Source organism: Akebia trifoliata, chromosome 9, assembly GCF_017979445.1.
Source record: "Akebia trifoliata isolate Shusen 1 chromosome 9, ASM1797944v1, whole genome shotgun sequence".
Classification (NCBI taxonomy): Eukaryota; Viridiplantae; Streptophyta; class Magnoliopsida; order Ranunculales; family Lardizabalaceae; genus Akebia; species Akebia trifoliata.
This window is the reverse complement of record NC_141383.1, coordinates 5,107,152-5,124,381: the sequence shown is the minus strand read 5'-3', so window position 1 is coordinate 5,124,381 and position 17,230 is coordinate 5,107,152. Positions and strand designations below refer to the sequence as shown.

The 17,230-nt window shown below is 31.3% G+C and overlaps 1 long non-coding RNA gene across 3 annotated transcripts; it reads left to right on the top strand.

Annotated features, from left to right (window-relative positions):
* The first annotated feature begins 1,300 nt into the window (after window positions 1-1,300).
* LOC147394178 (uncharacterized) lies at window positions 1,301-5,920 on the top strand. Of its 3 annotated transcripts, XR_015181650.1 has the most exons (4): window positions 1,301-1,875; window positions 3,088-3,592; window positions 4,549-4,607; window positions 5,667-5,920. It is a non-coding gene; the product is annotated as an uncharacterized LOC147394178 (long non-coding RNA). The 3 variants fall into 3 exon arrangements; XR_015181651.1 differs by lacking the exons at window positions 4,549-4,607; window positions 5,667-5,920 and adding an exon at window positions 4,330-4,389; XR_015181649.1 differs by lacking the exons at window positions 4,549-4,607; window positions 5,667-5,920 and adding an exon at window positions 4,323-4,389 and having other exon boundaries at window positions 1,303-1,875.
* Window positions 5,921-17,230: the final 11,310 nt, after the last annotated feature.

Here is a 17,230-nt window from a genome sequence, read left to right as displayed (position 1 = left end):
TTTCTCCATTTCCTATGGAGCAACATCTTCATCTATCTCCAGAAGATGGGCACTCTATTACTAGATCCTATCCCTTATTGACGGCTTGTTCATCACCTCATTTATCTTATTGTTACTCAACTGGAAATTAATTATATGGTCCATGTATTTAGCCAATTTATGAGTGCTCCCTATACTACTCACTATTTGGTACATTATTTTAAGGGTTCTGTCAGCAAAGGCCGTTTTTATTCTACTTCTACTGCACTTTAACTACTACAAAAATGACCTTTAATGTCTCTTGCAAACAAGAAATAGATGAAAGATTTTTTAAAAAATCAACATATAAACTCTCGTTATTTGGAGGTAAAATTTATGGAAAACTTTAGAAGACAATTTTCATCTTCAAAAGTTGCTGAATTTAATTAACGAGATTTAGTTAGAATTTTAAAGTCCGGAGAGCTCAGAAGAGAAGAGAATCTATCTCTTTTTTTCTCTCTATGTTGGAACAGAGTTGTTGTATTATGTTTTGCGTTTCGTATGGAGGCTCTTCGATCTATTTCTGTTTCGTATGGTTAGGGTAAAAAAAAATGATAAAAATTGAGGGTAAAATTGGAATCACACGAAAATATTTGACGAAAAAACTATTCTTCAAAACGAAATTGAGAAGTACCAATTTCGATACTTCTTATAAAAATACTATTTTGACTCTTTTCAAAAATTGCTCTTTCAAAGCATTGAATATCCAAACGATAGAGTAAGTATTTCTGACTCCCCGTTAGAGTCAGAAGCACTTAGAGAAGTTAATTTAAACATGCTCTAAACCTTTATTGTCAATTCTCATAAAGTTCGTCATCTAAAGTCCTAGTAGAAGGCTATTGATGACATTTTTCATACAAGCCATCATCTTATAATCAAAAAATAAGATAGTAGTTTAACAAGAAACTGTCATCAATTGTATCCAATCTTGGTGCCAAGATTTGACTCCAATAACTAATACAAACACAATGACAATTTTATAAAAACCGTCAACTAATGTGATATAAAGAAGATGGCATTTTAAATTTTTTTTTTTTTTTAAAAAAAAAAAAAAAAAAAAGGAAAAAAAAAAAAAGGTCATCTAATTTGATAATTAATATAAATATGATGACTGTTTTATAAAAATCATCACCTAATATTGGTTAAATAAGATGACATTTTAACAAAAAACCATCATCTAGATACTACAAAGTAGATGACATTGTTTAAAAGAATGTTATCTAAAATCCTTAATTTTTAGGAAAAGTTTAATATAAAATCTCTTATAAAATTCTTTTCTAAATTTTTTTAAAACTTAAGATGAGAGCTTTAGAAAAACCTGCCATTAAAAGTCGTCACTTTATGTTTACCGCATGAATTAAAAATTTAAACTTAGATATCGGGTTTTGGATAATTTCCTCATCTGTTATAATGTATGTTAGATGACGAATTTTTTAAAAACCGTCATTTTTGTTTGAAGCTTTTTTTTTTTTTTGGTACGATTTATTCTTCAATAGAATATAATACGTGCGGTTTCATGAAGGAGAAGGGTTTGGCCAAGAAGTTCAGAACCCTAGCTCTCTCGATCTCTTCTTTCCCTATTTCGATCTCTTCTCTCCCTTCTCGATCTCATCTCCCTCTCGATTTGATGTATTTCTTGATCTCATCTTTTTCTCTGTTATTCTCCTTCGAGAATCAAGGGATCGACTGATTTTGTGGAGTCAAAGCACTTGAGGAGAAGCCGATTGTGTATATGTGGTTTTGAGAGAATTTCTTATCCAAATTTTCACTTGTTTTTGTTCAAAGGAACACTGTCTTTGAATGTGTAGGGAAAGGTTGTGAAGACTGCGAGATTGAGGGAAGAAGAAAAATACGAAGGTTAGCTTTTTTTTTTTTTTTCTTTTTTGCCTATTATATGTTTGTAAAAATGCTTGAATAAAACTATTGTTCTAATTTTCCTATTTATTTTTCCATGAGTTTCTTTACACTTTTCTTACTGATATCTACTCAACCTTCAAGGTTGATATATTCGAAACCTTAATCTTCACAGATCAAACAATTACCCTAATTGATGTATACTAAACCCTTGAATCTTTGGAAACCCTAGCTATTGATGAAACTTAAAGCATTGATACATTTCTAGTTTAAGAAGGAGAATCTAAATCGATTTATCAATGTGATAGATGAATTTTTTGTTGGAAGTAAACATGAATCTGATTTATTGAAACAATGAATTATAAGCAATATGTAATCGATGAAATTGGAAGAACTTATTGGTGACTGAGGCACGGAGAAGCCACTGTCCTTAAAACCAATTTCACCTCCTTAGGATTGAATCCTCAGTGCAGTCGGTTCTGGCGTTTGGTTTCCAAGATTCAACAGTCACTGTCTGCTAACCGTGCACTCGGAAATAGCAGATCCACGGCGAACTCGATTAGATCGAACTTTTCACAAGCAGCAAGATTTGAAATCAGAGAAGAAGAGAGATCAGAAAGTATTTCGTAAGAGAGATCAGAAAGTATTTCGTATTCTGTTATTAAATAAAAGGGTAAAAACTAATTTTATAAACAGCAAGCCATCGGTTCACAACAGACCCAACTGTTCACAAATGGGCCTATCACGCGCACCCACGTGAGGCTTAAATCCCGAAATCTGCACCCCCCCTGCGCGCGCATCATATGCGCACACGCGCACTAAGGTTTTCCGACGGGTTGGCCCCAAACTCAATGGGCTGCAGTCCCACAGAGCCTTGGGCCCCCATGTGCGCGCGAGGCCCAGTCTCTATCTCTCTCACACTCAAGCATTAAAGAGAGAGGGATCATAAATAAGTTGAGAATTTTCCTTGTATTTACCCGATGTGGGACTAAAGAAAGTAGTGATGTTTTTACAACTTCAAAACCAATAAAGTAAAGTAAAACAAAAAAGGAAAAAGAAAAGAGTTCTTTTATGTTTCACCAAAAAAGGAAAGTACTACTTTTTACAATAAAACACTCAAAAGGTCTTGAGTTCAAAACTTATTCTCAACAATAAATGAATGAGATATTATATGAAAATAAAACTATGAATTTTACAATATTTTTTTGTTTGCAGTGATTGGAGGAACAGCAACTTTTATCGCACCAGATGACCTTTTTCTTTCAAATGGGGAATGGTAGGCATTTGAATTTTGAACCTATGTATTTCATGGTCTTTTATCAATAAATATATGCTTATAAACTTGAGAAATTTTGATACCCAAATCACTAGGTTCATACAAAACAGCTAAGTTAAATTTTTTTTCTAGAGTTGAGATAATGTCAAACCTTCTTAAATCTTGTACCCAAGTTTAATTCCATATCTTGGTACCATTGTTTGTGTGCTATGTATGTGTTGCATTTCTCTTGGTATACATACGTGAGATTATTCTTCTTGATAGTTTTGCTTTTCCCTTCGGAGTTCCTATTTTTAACATATGGAACAACCATAAGAGAAGGCCAAAATTGTAATACAACTATTAGAGAGGACCCAATAAAAGATGCTCCTTTGGAAATCACCACCGAAGCCTGTTTTGATGATGAAGAAGCTGGGAAAAGAGTTAATGGAAGAGAATAAAGAGGTAAACTCTCTTGAACGTATCATTTTATTAACAAGAATGCTCTTGTGAGGTTTCATCATGATGGTTATGTCATATGTGTATCAAAATCTGACATAAATTTTTATGTTAATACCACGTTCTTTGAAACTAGATGAATGTTGATAACGCTATCTTTTCACCTCTTGGTCTATTCAAAGGTAAATCAGATGCATACCTTAGGTTACATGGGGATGTTTAGTGGATTTTTAAGTCTGTGAACATAAACTTCTTAGTGTTTGAATTTGCTTGTTTTTAAAAAGAAGACTAAAGGAAGTCATTCAAGTTTGTGGCTCCACAATGCTTATTAAGGTACTTGAAATTGTTCTTGCGAGTGGTAGATACCATTAAGAACGAATTGCATGCAATAGTTCGAATCTCCATTCCCACCAGAAAGGGGGGAAAAGCAAAGGAAGAATAGTTTCTAGAAGTTATATTTTGGGGTCGATTCTCTTTGAGAAAAACTTATTTCCATATTAAAATGAAGTTGGAAGTCTGTTCTTTACTAAAAAGGACACATAATCGATAGAATGTTGCAATATTTAGAGCCCTCTTGTAATACTTTTTAGTTGATTAGTTATTGCATGAAATAGTTTGCCATCCCAATCCCAATCCCTTTCCTATTTTTCATATTATTCTATGTGCATCCAAGCTTTTGTTTCTTTGTGATATATAACTTGTGAATCAAGTCTCTAATCCAACTCTTTATATATAGAGTACAGGACAGAGTTTGTAGTCTGGTGTTCATGCTGATACTTGGGCAACCAAACTATATTGCTACACTCTATGCTTCCAACTGTATCTTATTGCTCTCTCTCTCTGTTTAGAATTAAACTATGTAATGCTAAACATAGGCCTAACAATGTAAGACCTTGCTTCTAATAGAGTTTTTATATATTCTCCAACCCATCTAAAGTATTGTGTGCTCTTATGATTTGCAGGCTGAACTTGTATATTGATTGACTATTGTCAAGAGTGAAGACTTTAAATATTATTGGATGTAAGTCTCTCAGCTTTAAATGGCATTTTTTTTCCATTTGTTATGGCTATTCATATGAGTTGCCAGTGTCTTAGAAAAAGACCATGTATGCCATGCTAACTAATTTATTTTGGTGTTCACTTTCTTTTTTTCTATTTTTCTTTTTATGACTATAAGTTTCAAGCGGCAATATCACCTTGATGAAAGGTAAAATATTGAAAATTGTCAAAGCAGAGTATATAGAGAATGAGAAGTTAAGTCCACCTGTGTTTGACTTTTTAAATCAAATTTGCTAATATGCCTGCTTCCTCTTCTTCTTTTTTTGACAGTGGCTTTAGCTTTGTAGGCACACCAAAGACCAAATTTCACCTAACCCTCGAACTTGGTTCTGTCTTTTGTTGGTTACCATATGCAATCATGAAAACCTTGAAAACCCTAATCATGAAATAGAGTAGTAACATAAACATAGAGTGAAAGAAAACCTTCTTTTTCTTGGATGCCTAAGTTTAACACAGAGAAAGAGAGTGCGCTACATGCGTTCCTACATAATACATGTTGATGAAATGCTTACATTGATCAAAGTGGTTGATGATTACTTTAGCCTTAATAGGATTTCTATTGAGAATTACGTTAAAAAAATGAAGTTTCATACTTAATTATATTCTAATTAATTACTTAATTATCTCATCAGGCCCAGTTTATGGTTTCGATAAGTGTAGTGCTTTTGGGGATGCCTTTAGAAGTATATCAAAAATTTATAAGGGTATTTATAAAAGTATACTAAAAGTAATTATTGACATTGTTTACGACAGAGTGCACAATTTGTCAAAAATTAACAAACCTTAAGAAATTAAATGTCCAACTGTGTAGGAAAAGTAATATTAGTTATCTACTTTTTTAGACAAACATAAAGATTTGTGTATAATCCTTCTTCTACCACTGATGTATTTCAGGAAACCTATAAAATTTACTTCCAAATGGATAAATCTTGAATGTCTAAGGATTGAAGATATTTTGAATATGATGTAGGATCAATGTTTTATCCATCATATTTTTTTTTCTACATATGATATCTTGCAGTTCATTGGGAAAGTCTCATATATTCAAGACGAACTCGACGCCATTAGAGTTGAGTGGATTAAAATCTTCAATGAGACTTTGTGAAAATTTACATTAATGTAATGTCAAGGAGAGCGTTTGTATAAGTATTATGGTTAGAAACTCGTATTATCTTTATATTTACACTTTACATTTGAAGAGTTCAATTAAATGTCTAAATTAATATAAATTATTTGATTTTTTTATATATTATTTGAAGTTTTGATTTGAGATGAGGTGATAGACTTAGTATGAGATTGTGAATGTAATTAATTATATCTTGGGATTTGGTAGAATGAACATATTTAGTATTTCTTACCAGGTATTAAAAATTTTCAAATGTCCTAAAACAAAGTAAAGTTTGCTGCATTTCTTTAAATATTAAACATAAATATCACTCATAATATTTTATGTTATCAATTTCAGTTGGTACTCCAAAATTTACTTAGATCACCTAAATATGTATGTAAATTTTAGCTGATATTGCATTTAGTTAATGTGTATAAGTAAAAGTTGGGATAGTAATAAACTCCCTCTAATTTAAATATTATAACATTATTATATATTGTTGGTGGCACAACAAGCTTATTTGGTATGAAGGGGTGATAAAAAGCACGTTTCATGGTGGCGAATAACATTCAGAAAGATTTAAAAAAAAAAAAAAAAAGATAAGATGACAGTTTTTTAAAAGCACCATCATCTTAAGTATAAAACACATTTTAAAATATTGGATGACGATTTTAGAAACTTTGTCACCAAAAGATGATGGTTTATTGAAAAAATTGTCATCTAAAGATCAACATAAATCATGATTTTGATAGTTTTTAAAATGTTCATTATTATGTGATGGTTTCTTTAAAAAAAATGTCATTGTTTATACAATGGTCTTTTGTATAATCTAAAATCTTGTCATCTTTTATAGATTTGATGACATTTTTTACAAAAACTGTCATGGTATATATTTAAATCGATGATGGTTTAATTAAAAATTGTCATCTTTTGTATATAAAAGATGACAATTTCAAATAAAATCCGACATATTTAGCATTACACTATAATGTTGGTTGTTAAAAAATCATCTTATTTTTGGGGAAAGATGTCATCCTTACAATTGGTCATTACATCTTCGTTGGCCCAAACCTCATATCTAGGAAGACTAAGAAACAAAACACTTTTCTAGGTCTTCTATTGAATCCAAATACAAAGTTATGGCTATTTTAACATCGAAATCACAATGGTTACACTATCTATTTAATGATCTTGGTCTTATTGATCCTTCTCTGATTGCGGTTCATTGTGATAACCAAGCGACTCTACACATTGCCCACAATCCAGTTTTTCATGAACATACAAAACACATCGAAATTGATTATCATTTCATCTGTGAAAAGATTCAATCCAAGCTTATCCAACCACGTTTTGTTACCTCATCTAATCAATTAGCCTATTTACTTACAAAACCCTTGGGCTAGGCTGTTTTTGAAAACTTGATTTCAAAGCTAGGCGTTAGTTCCATACATGCTCCACCTTGAGGGGGAGTGTTAAAGTTACTTGGGCAACACGGCTAGTTAAGATTTTGTTTACACGGCATCTGGTTCACGTTGCAAGAATTGGTTGTAGAATTATAATTGCATTTTACTTCTAATTGTATTTTCATCGGATTATATTTCCTTGTACTAAAATTCTCTTCTATAATATTTTTAATTTTCTAAACTCTTGTCTATAAATACAAATCAGAAATCACTCTCTTTAATTCAAGAGAGAGATTTCCAAACGAGTAGAATATTTTACGTAAGTGTACTTGTTTGGCTATGAAACCAGTTTATCATAAGAAAACAAAGCACCTAGCCATCAAATATCATTATATATTAGAGAAATTGGTGAAGAAGGCATGACATGATTGATAAAATTGGCAATAACTAAATTTCATTTTACAACAAGAGAGTAAGTTATTTTAGATTATGATTTTACAAAGAGAGAGTCGGCTGTGGGACTAGCAATTTGGATTTATTTTAGGCCTTTAGCCTATTTTCACTCCACTAGGAATGTTGCCATTGGTATAGAGGCCAAATGCAATTGCACTTGCACTGCTCAAATATCAAAACATAGTTGAACTCCCTTGAGGTTTTGAACCCCTCCATGTTTTGTTCAATATATGAGAATATTTGGGTGATCATAAACATAACTAGGATGAAGATTTTAATATACTTTTTTTTGTAGAATTTTTATTTATGTTATTGTTCTTTATGGGTGTTTAAAACATCTACCTAATTGATCAAACAATACTTGAAAATGGTTCTTTTTTCCATTGGACCATTTGTATATATATATCCTCTGAGCTACCATAAGGGGTTAGCTGAGATGGTAAGGTGACTAGGTTTGCTCACCAGGTCACACCTTTGAATCTCTATATACCCCTTTACATAAAAATGAGTATATTTAACTGTTGAACACGTGTTAGAGTGGTTGGTATGTGTGGCCCGCCAAAGCAAAAAACAAAATATCCTCTAACAACATCTAGAGTTCCTCAAACAAGGTCATATTTTCATTAGTAAGTACATTTATTCCTTGTAGTTATTTTTATTGTAGTTACTTTAAAAAAAAATTATTCCTTTCAATGAGTAGCTTGGAATGGGATCACTCTCAAACTATATGTGAAAGAAAAGACTTTTCTGAACTTTTGAGATACCCATAAGTGTGATTATTTGCAACTAAACTTTATTTCAATCTTGACTATTTTTCCATTGGGTTTAAGCCTCCCTAGATTGCATTTAAATATTTAAATAAGGTTGCAATCATTACTAAACAAGCTTTTAAAAGAAGTCTCTCTGTCATCATATTATGTCAAGATTTTCATTTTTTCTTCTGAAGGGTATGTTGTTTTGAATTTTAAGTCACTCATTAAATGATCATAGTACGACTAAATCTGGGTTGGGATTTAACTAAATATTTTACTCATTATGTACACATTCATATTTTTTTTGGATAAACGAGTTTCACTGTAAATAGTGGACTGGGCCTGTATTTGGGCTTTGCCTAGTCTATAAACCATGCTCTTATCCAAGGACTAGTCTCAAGAACGTGCAATACACACTCTAAGTGAGTGACATAGCAGAGCATGAAGTAAATCATAATTATCAACAAAGAAGAAGATCACTGTCTTCAACCGGTAGGATTACTAAATCCACATGAGGAAAAGGTCTGAAATCTTTTTTTTTTTTTAATTAAAATTTATTTATTTATTATTATCAATTTTTGGGATTTGGAACTCCTTATATAAATAACTTCATTATAACAACTTAGAATCCTACTAAAATACTAAAAATTACATTTCTAACCTATGTATAACATAATAGCAATTTTTTAATCCTATTGCAATTCAATTTGGATACTTTTAAGCACTTCTAATTAGAATCTAAGTAATAAAAATTAATTGTAAAACAAATTAGAAATTAGCAAGGAATTGTACTCCTAAATAACTATAAAACTAAAACCTTATTAGATTTAGAAATAGAAATAGAAATAGAAATCCTATTAAAACTCTAACTAGAATTGTAGATGTCCTACAACAGTCTCCTCCATTTGAAAAGAATTCATACACGAGTTAACTAATGGTAATCAATGAGAATTTGGTATGTAATACTCAAACAAATCTTGTACATTGAAAGTCCTCAAGATAGCCATGTCATTAGGAAGATCAATAACATAAGCCTTATCATTAATTTTTTGCAAGATCTTGAATGGTCTAATTTTCTTCTATTTTAATTTGTTTTACGTGCCTACTGTAAATATTTCCTTGCAAAGATGAACCATAACCATATCACCCTCTTTGAAAACTTGTAGTTGACGGTGTTTGTTAGTGGTAGCTTTATATTTGTTTGCTACTTCCTCCAACTACTTATTAACATTAGCATGAATCAAAGTCATCTTTTCAATCATGTGATCTACAATAATGCTCATGCTAGGTAACTTTGGTAGTGGAACTAAATCCAATATGTGTGTAGGAAGTCGAACGTACAAAATTTCAAATGGTGGTTTCCCAATAGAGTGATTAACCACATTGTTGTACGCAAACTCAGCTTTGGCAAGAGCAAAGTCCCATTATTTAGGTTTTTCACTAGACAAACTCTGCAAAATATAGCCAAGGTTCAGTTTACCACATTTGTCTGTGGATGACACATGCTACTAAACTACAATGATGTATCCAATTGTTTTTACAAAATAAGTCTAAAGTGACTTAAGAATTTACTATAATGATTAGAAGTGATAGTCATGTAAACACACAACTTCTTTAAATAAAAGTTAACAATGCTGATAAAATCCGATGTCTTCTTGCATGAAATGAAATGTGCCATCTTTGAAAACCTATCAACTGCAACGAAAATAAAATCCATACCTTGTTGAGTTCGCAAAAGACCCAACACGAAGTCCATAGAAAAATCTTTCCATGATGTATTAGGTATCAGCAATGGAGTATAAAGACTTGTATTCCATGTTTGACCTTTGGATATTTGGCAAGTATAACATCGTTGTACACACCGTCCCACATGTCTCTTCAATTGTAGCCAAAAATATCACTTTTCAACTAGAGCTATGCTTTTGTCACGTCCCATATGACCTTCAATTCCTCCACCATGCTTTTCTCGAATGAAGCGTTCTTGCAATGAGCTCTTGTGAATACATAATCAAGTTCCTTTAAACAGAAAATCATCTTGAGTTTGGTATTCTCATAAATTTGGTTGTTTTGATATGCATTTGGCCTATTCATCCTTACAGTCTTCATCATCAACATATAAATCTTTCAAATAATCAAACCTAATCACCTTACTTTTAATTATCTTAAGTAAGGTCATTCGTCGAATTAAAACATCTGCTATCTTATTCTATTCTACATACTTGTTCTTCAATATGAACGTGAACTCTTGGGTTGTTCCAATCCACCTAGCATGCATGCGATTTGGAGTGGTCGAATTATTGATGAATTTTAAGGCTTGATTATCGGTATGTAATATAACTCTCTCTACACTAAGTAATGTTTTCAATGTCTTACAGACTGAACCATAGCATACAACTCTAACTCATACGTGGACCACCTCTTTCTAGCATCACTCAACTTCTTACTATAGAAAGCAATTGGTTTACTTTCCTAAGAAAAGACAGCTCCAATGCCTCCATATGAGGCATCACAATCCACCTCAAACAATTTCTCAAAATTGGGCAAAGCCAAAATAGGAGTAGAAGTAAACTTCTCTTTGATCAATGCAAAACTCTGTTCGGCATTTTTCATCTATAGGAACTATTTTTTTTCATGCAATCTATGAGTGGTGTTGCAATGCTATTAAAGTTCTTCACAAAACGCCTATAAAATGTTGTTAAGCTGTGGAAACTGCGTACCTCACTCATGGATTTTGGTGTTGGCCATTCCCAGATAGCCATTTATCTTCATCAACTTTGATTCCCGAAACACTTATCATGTACCCAAGAAATATGAGACTATCAGTCATAAATATGCACTTCTTGAGATTGATGTACAAGCTATTCTTTTGAAGTACAATGAACACATCCCATAAGTGTTGAACATGTTCTTCTTCATTATGACTATGAATTGATATATCATCAAAATAATCAACCACAAACTATCCAATAAAGGGTTTGAGTACCTGATTCATCTCCCTCATAAACATACTTGATGCATTGGACAACCCGAATGGCATCACCAACCATTCATACAAACTCTCTTTGATTTTGAAAGTTGTTTTTCATCCACCACCTGATCTAATGTGAATTTGGTGGTACCCACATTTTAGATCTATTTAAGAAAACACCACAGACCCCTCTATCATATAAAGTATATCATATAGTCGTGGTTTAGGAAACCTGTACTTTACGATTATTTTATTGATGGCTCTGCTATTTATGCACATCCTCCAACTCCCATCTTTCTTTGGAGTCAACAAAGGTGGGACAACACATGTGTTCATACTTTCCCTGATCAATCCCTTACAAATCAACTCTTCAACTTGATTTTGCAGGATTTCAAACTATTTTGAGCTCATCCTATAATGTGGCAGTTGAGACAAACTTGCATCAAGAACCAAATCAATATGGTATTAAACATCTCTCATAAAAAGAAGTCCATTTAAAAGGTCTTTAAGTACAATCATCTCAAATTCAATCAACAAAGGTCTCATCCTTTCAGGGACTTCCAGAACCTTATCTTCTTCACTTTTCACTACTAAGGCATACATCTCTCCCATTTTCTTAGACTCTTGTAAGATGCCACTAACAATTAGAAAGGATTGCCCCCCCCCCCATTTTATTAATTTTAATCTCATTCTTATAGAACATGAAAATATTACTCTTGCCTCTATGGGTAGAATCTACTTTATATTGCCAAGGTCTGCCAAGTAACATATGGTAGGCATCCATATAAACTATGTCACAAGTAATTGTATTCTTGTAAAATTTTCATATTGAAAATGGAATTTGACATATTTCAGTTACCTTTGTTTCACCTACCTTCTTAATACAATCAACTGTGTATGGGGCTAGATGCTTCTTGGTCAGCAACTGTAGCTTGTCAACCATAGTCTTAGACACAATGTTTTCACTACTACCACCATTTATTATCAAATCACAAACCCTTTGGTTGACTGTACACCTGGTTCTGAAGATGTTATGTCTTTGAGAAAATACCCAAACACATGTGTTAGCTTTTCCAATTGACTTAGCTTGACTACTCCTCAAATATTGATTTAAAACATGTGTTTGGGTATTTTCTCGAAATGGTGTTTTACCTTGTTTCAGTTCTTGTTCTGATATTGTCTAGTGGTCACAATTTTCCTAGAGGCTTGACTCCACCAACTTGGACGATCCAATTGGGTTTCAACTCTTGTTGTTCACTGAACCACATCATTTAATGTGTAAATAGGTCGTAATGGAATCATTTCTTGGATGGCCATGCACAATCCACCTAAAAACCTAGTTATTTGTTGTGATTCTATTTCAAAATGATTATTACGAGCTGACAGTCGAAAGAATTCAATAGCATAATTTTAGATTGAGTGATTTCTTTGGTGACAATTTTAGTACTATTGGAATAGTACTTGATCATAGCCCATAGAGAGGAAGCATGCCTTCAATAGTTGTTTCATTCTCTACCAAGTTCGGATTGAAGCTTTGGCTTGTCTAGTTCGTGATAATTGCAATTGCTCCCACCGAGCCGAAGCTCCTCATTTAAGTTTGAAAGTTACAAGCTTAACATTTTTTTTTCTTCTGCAATATCCATGTAATCAAAAAAATGTTCCACCTCCAAAAACCAATTGAGAAAATCCTATATATATAAAATTGGTTTTTTTCTTCCGCAATAAAATTGGTTTTTTTAGATTTAAAAGGTAAGAGTGGATCTAGATGGGACAATGCCAAGAAAGTCGTGTTATTCATATATGATTAATGAGATCAATTTCTACAAAATTCAGTTAAGTATTTATTACATTTTGATTTGAATTTTAATATAATTAATTTTTTAATATGACATATTTTTCTAAGTTGGTTTATAACATAAAATTTATATTTTTATATATTGTTTTAGAACGAAGATAAAAAGTTGAATAAATTTCGAGATAGAGGACTACGATGAAGCTTTGACAAATTATCAGTTGTCCTTGACAATGATCATGCCATATGAAGTTATACATATAGAGGTATAGAATATATGGATTTAAATGTAAATGATGATGGAGATAATACTACACAACTAGATCAAAACTTAGAAGATATTACAAAAGATAGTATGATGGTTGGAAAATGATGGTAAAAAAACATCATCTTCTATGAAAAATAGACAACATGGTAAAAAGTCACAAATAGTAGTAGATATTAAAAAGATAATGCAAAGGATTAATGAAAATATAAAAGAGCTTAGAAGGACCATTGACCACTTCTCTATTTCAAAGAAGTTGTATAAGTAAGTTATGAAGATAGAAGGATTTAATGAAGATTATTTAAAGATATCTTTTAGAATCATACGGAAGGATCCTTATGCTACAGAAATATTCGTCGTGAAGAGTGAAAAAAGAAAGAAGGATTTGAAGTCCTTACGTGAAGAAATTGGGAAGCTGTAGTAGACCTTTTTTATATGGTTTAACTTATCTTATTGGTTTTGAATAATTCTTGAAATTTAATTTATTGAATTTTGAACAATTCAATGAGATATAAAAGATTTTTAGTTGAAATAATTTAATTTATTATTTTTTATCTTTTATTGTGTTGACTAGATGGAATTATAGATTTTTTTCATTATAAAATATCGAATGGTATTATAAAATGTCGAATGGTGGTTGATTTATTATATTCGTTTATTTCTTATAAAATATTTTTGTTATGCCTTTTTACAGGTTGGAATAGATTTGATTTTCATGATCGTCTAATTTTTTTATGCAATTTGGATGTATTGTACTATATTAACAAAAAAATTCAGGTTAATAACCAAATATTTGTCAATTCTATATGAAATTTTTTTTTTTGTAATCTTTCGATTTATTTTAAAATGATATAAAACTATATGTCAATTATTATTTAACTTTATATATATATTGCGAGATAATAAAGAAAACGTAAAATTTTGCATTGGATACAACCAAGCATTAGAATCACAAAACTATGTAAAATCCAATAAACACAAAACTCTGCAAACACAAAGTTTTGCGTTTGCAACTGCTTGTGGTGCAAACAAGCTAGGATGTAAATTCAACAATACCCAAGATTAAATGCTAAAAGAGATGAAAATGAGCTTTTCTGTTTGGAATTGTCCCTATTGCCTAGAATAATTTAAAAAAAAAAATCGATACACCAGTAAGCTTCTTAAGATGTTCCCTCCTTAAAGTCAACATTTTTCCATCATTCATGGTAAATGAATAATCCATACTTAGTAAGGAATATTCATTCTCTACCACTTTTTCGTTAACTACACAACACAATAGAGCTTCTATACACACAAACTATTGAAAAAAAAAACAAAATGTAGGCAAGATATACCAATTGTGTGTCTTTAAAGCTAAAATAGGGGAAAACTTACCAAATGTGTTAGAGATTCAAGTTGTTAAATCTTTAAAGCTTATGGATAACTTGAACATTGGTGGTAGTCTACCCACATACTAGTTAATTAGTTTTCACTTATTTTATTGTTAAAATTTCATGATGTGTTAAATAAAAATATTTTATATATTTTCAGGTCATTGAAACCAAATACTACTTACATATAAAATTAAAAATAAAAACTGAAATATGACTCGTATCTCCAAGGATATTGATTTACCCTTCAAAATATGTTATTTAATTATAATGCATCTCATGAAGAAACTATGGACCAACCCTGAGGGCTTGGCTCAATGAAAATTTCAAATCGATAGATCATGCATTTGATCGATATACCCAGTATGAGTATTAATTCCTCAAGGGCCACCTGCAATGGCACACCCTCACTGATGTAGGGCGTCAACAATTCTAGTTAAAATATTAGTAGGTTTTCTATTTTTATTTCTAATTCTTATAGGATTTCAGTTTCATAGTTATGTTAGGAGTACAATTCCTTGTTAGTTTCTAATTTGTATTAAATTTCATTTTTATTATTTAAACTCTAATTAAAAATGCTTAAAAGTATCTAAATTGAGTTGCAATTGGATTAGGAAGTTTCTATTATGTTATTGATATATTATAAATGTTATGATAGAGTTATCTATATAAAGAGCTCCAAATCTGAAAATTGATAATAATAAATAAATAAATTATGATTATTTTGAAAAGATTTCAAACATTGTCCTCTTGTGGATTATAGTAATCCTACTGGTTGAAGACGCGCTTCCTTGTTCATAATTGAGATTTCCTTCCTGCTCCGTTACGTCAATTGGTATTACAGCGAGAGTTCCTCGTTCCTGGCAAGTAAAAAAGGATCAAGTTTGACAAGTCTCATGGATGATGCTCTAGATCATCGAGTTGTAACCATAGCAACTTTCGAATCCTTCCAACGGGAAATTCAATGGTTGTTGCAAACTATGCATATTACAATTTAGCAATTGATTCAGGCTTTGCATAAAATCAAATCCAAGGTAATAAACGAATCATATCTAATGATAAAGATCATCATGTTCAAGGACCTAGGATTATGAACATTCATAAGCAAACCCATGAAAGTGAGTGATGAAGAAGTTGATGATACAATACTTCAACAAAGTGAATGAATGTGTGCAATACAAGATCAAGACTTTTGTAAGTAGTATTTGGTTTTTGATGAGAATGCAAAATACCATATTTTTCTCCTTTAATGTTTAGTCCTTTATACATATTTGGTGCCTAAATGTACTCATTATTCTTTTATTTTGATTTAAGATGCAAATGGAGGTGTTAAGCGCAAAACGAAATTAATTGGACGATTTTGGATAGTTTCAACATCACTTCGTAATCTGGGCATAACTCTCTCATCCGAACTCCGATTGAGATGATTCAAAATGATATGAAATGCTAATAAAAATATCTACAATTTTCATGTTTTGAGTTTTGAGAGATATTGACTATATCAAGGTTGAAATCGGGCTTGAAGTTGTTATATATGTACTATTGACGCAAATTTGACGCGGATTTGATACGATTTATTTTAGAAAGTCTCCAAATCTGATGCACGAAAATTCCAATTGAAAACACCACTTTCCTAGTTATATTAGGACTTTATTTTATTTTTAATATTTTTTTCTTAATTAGTTAGATTGGGATATTGTTATTTTAGAATATTTTTAGGAGATTTTGTAGACTTCTAAGGAGGAAAAAAATAACGGGTAGAAAAAAAAAGGAGACTTGAAGAAGATATCTCTCTCTCCCTTCTTCTCCAATTTTTTTTTTTTTAGTTTTCATCATGGCTTTGTGTGGCTAAACTTTTCTAATTAGTCGAAGGAAACGGAAGCCTGGGAATCAATAAAAACTATGAGATCTAATTGATTTTTATTGTTCAATTTATGCTTTGAGTATTGGATGTTCTTCTATGTCTATTTTCATGATTGTCTCGTTTAATTACTAGGAGGTCTACTAGCTTATTATCCATTGCAATCTACTGTTAGGTTAGATATCAAATCCGTAATTGTTTGATCCCTCTAATTTATGATTCAACTAAGATTTAATGATTTTCTACGTCAGAAATTATTAGATCTTAGGAAAAACACTCGACTAAATTAAATACAACTGCTTGTGCTTATATTGTTTAGCTTCATCGATCTCTATAATTCTTAATGCTAATACTAGATTAAACCTTTAACGATTGTTTTGGGTTGTTTAGTAGTTAGGGTTAATTAGATCGCCTGTTTTCTATTTAATTGTGACTAAGGAGAGATAGGAAAATAGTTCCAACGGTGAATATTCAAACTGTGAATTGATATATATTTGTATCGATGATCAGTTGTAAAATTCTATGGTGAAAGTTGATTTAGATCAATGTTTGTTCTTTTGATTGATTTTAATTCTTCTATTTGAATTGTTCCTTAGTTATTCTTTTAAAAATT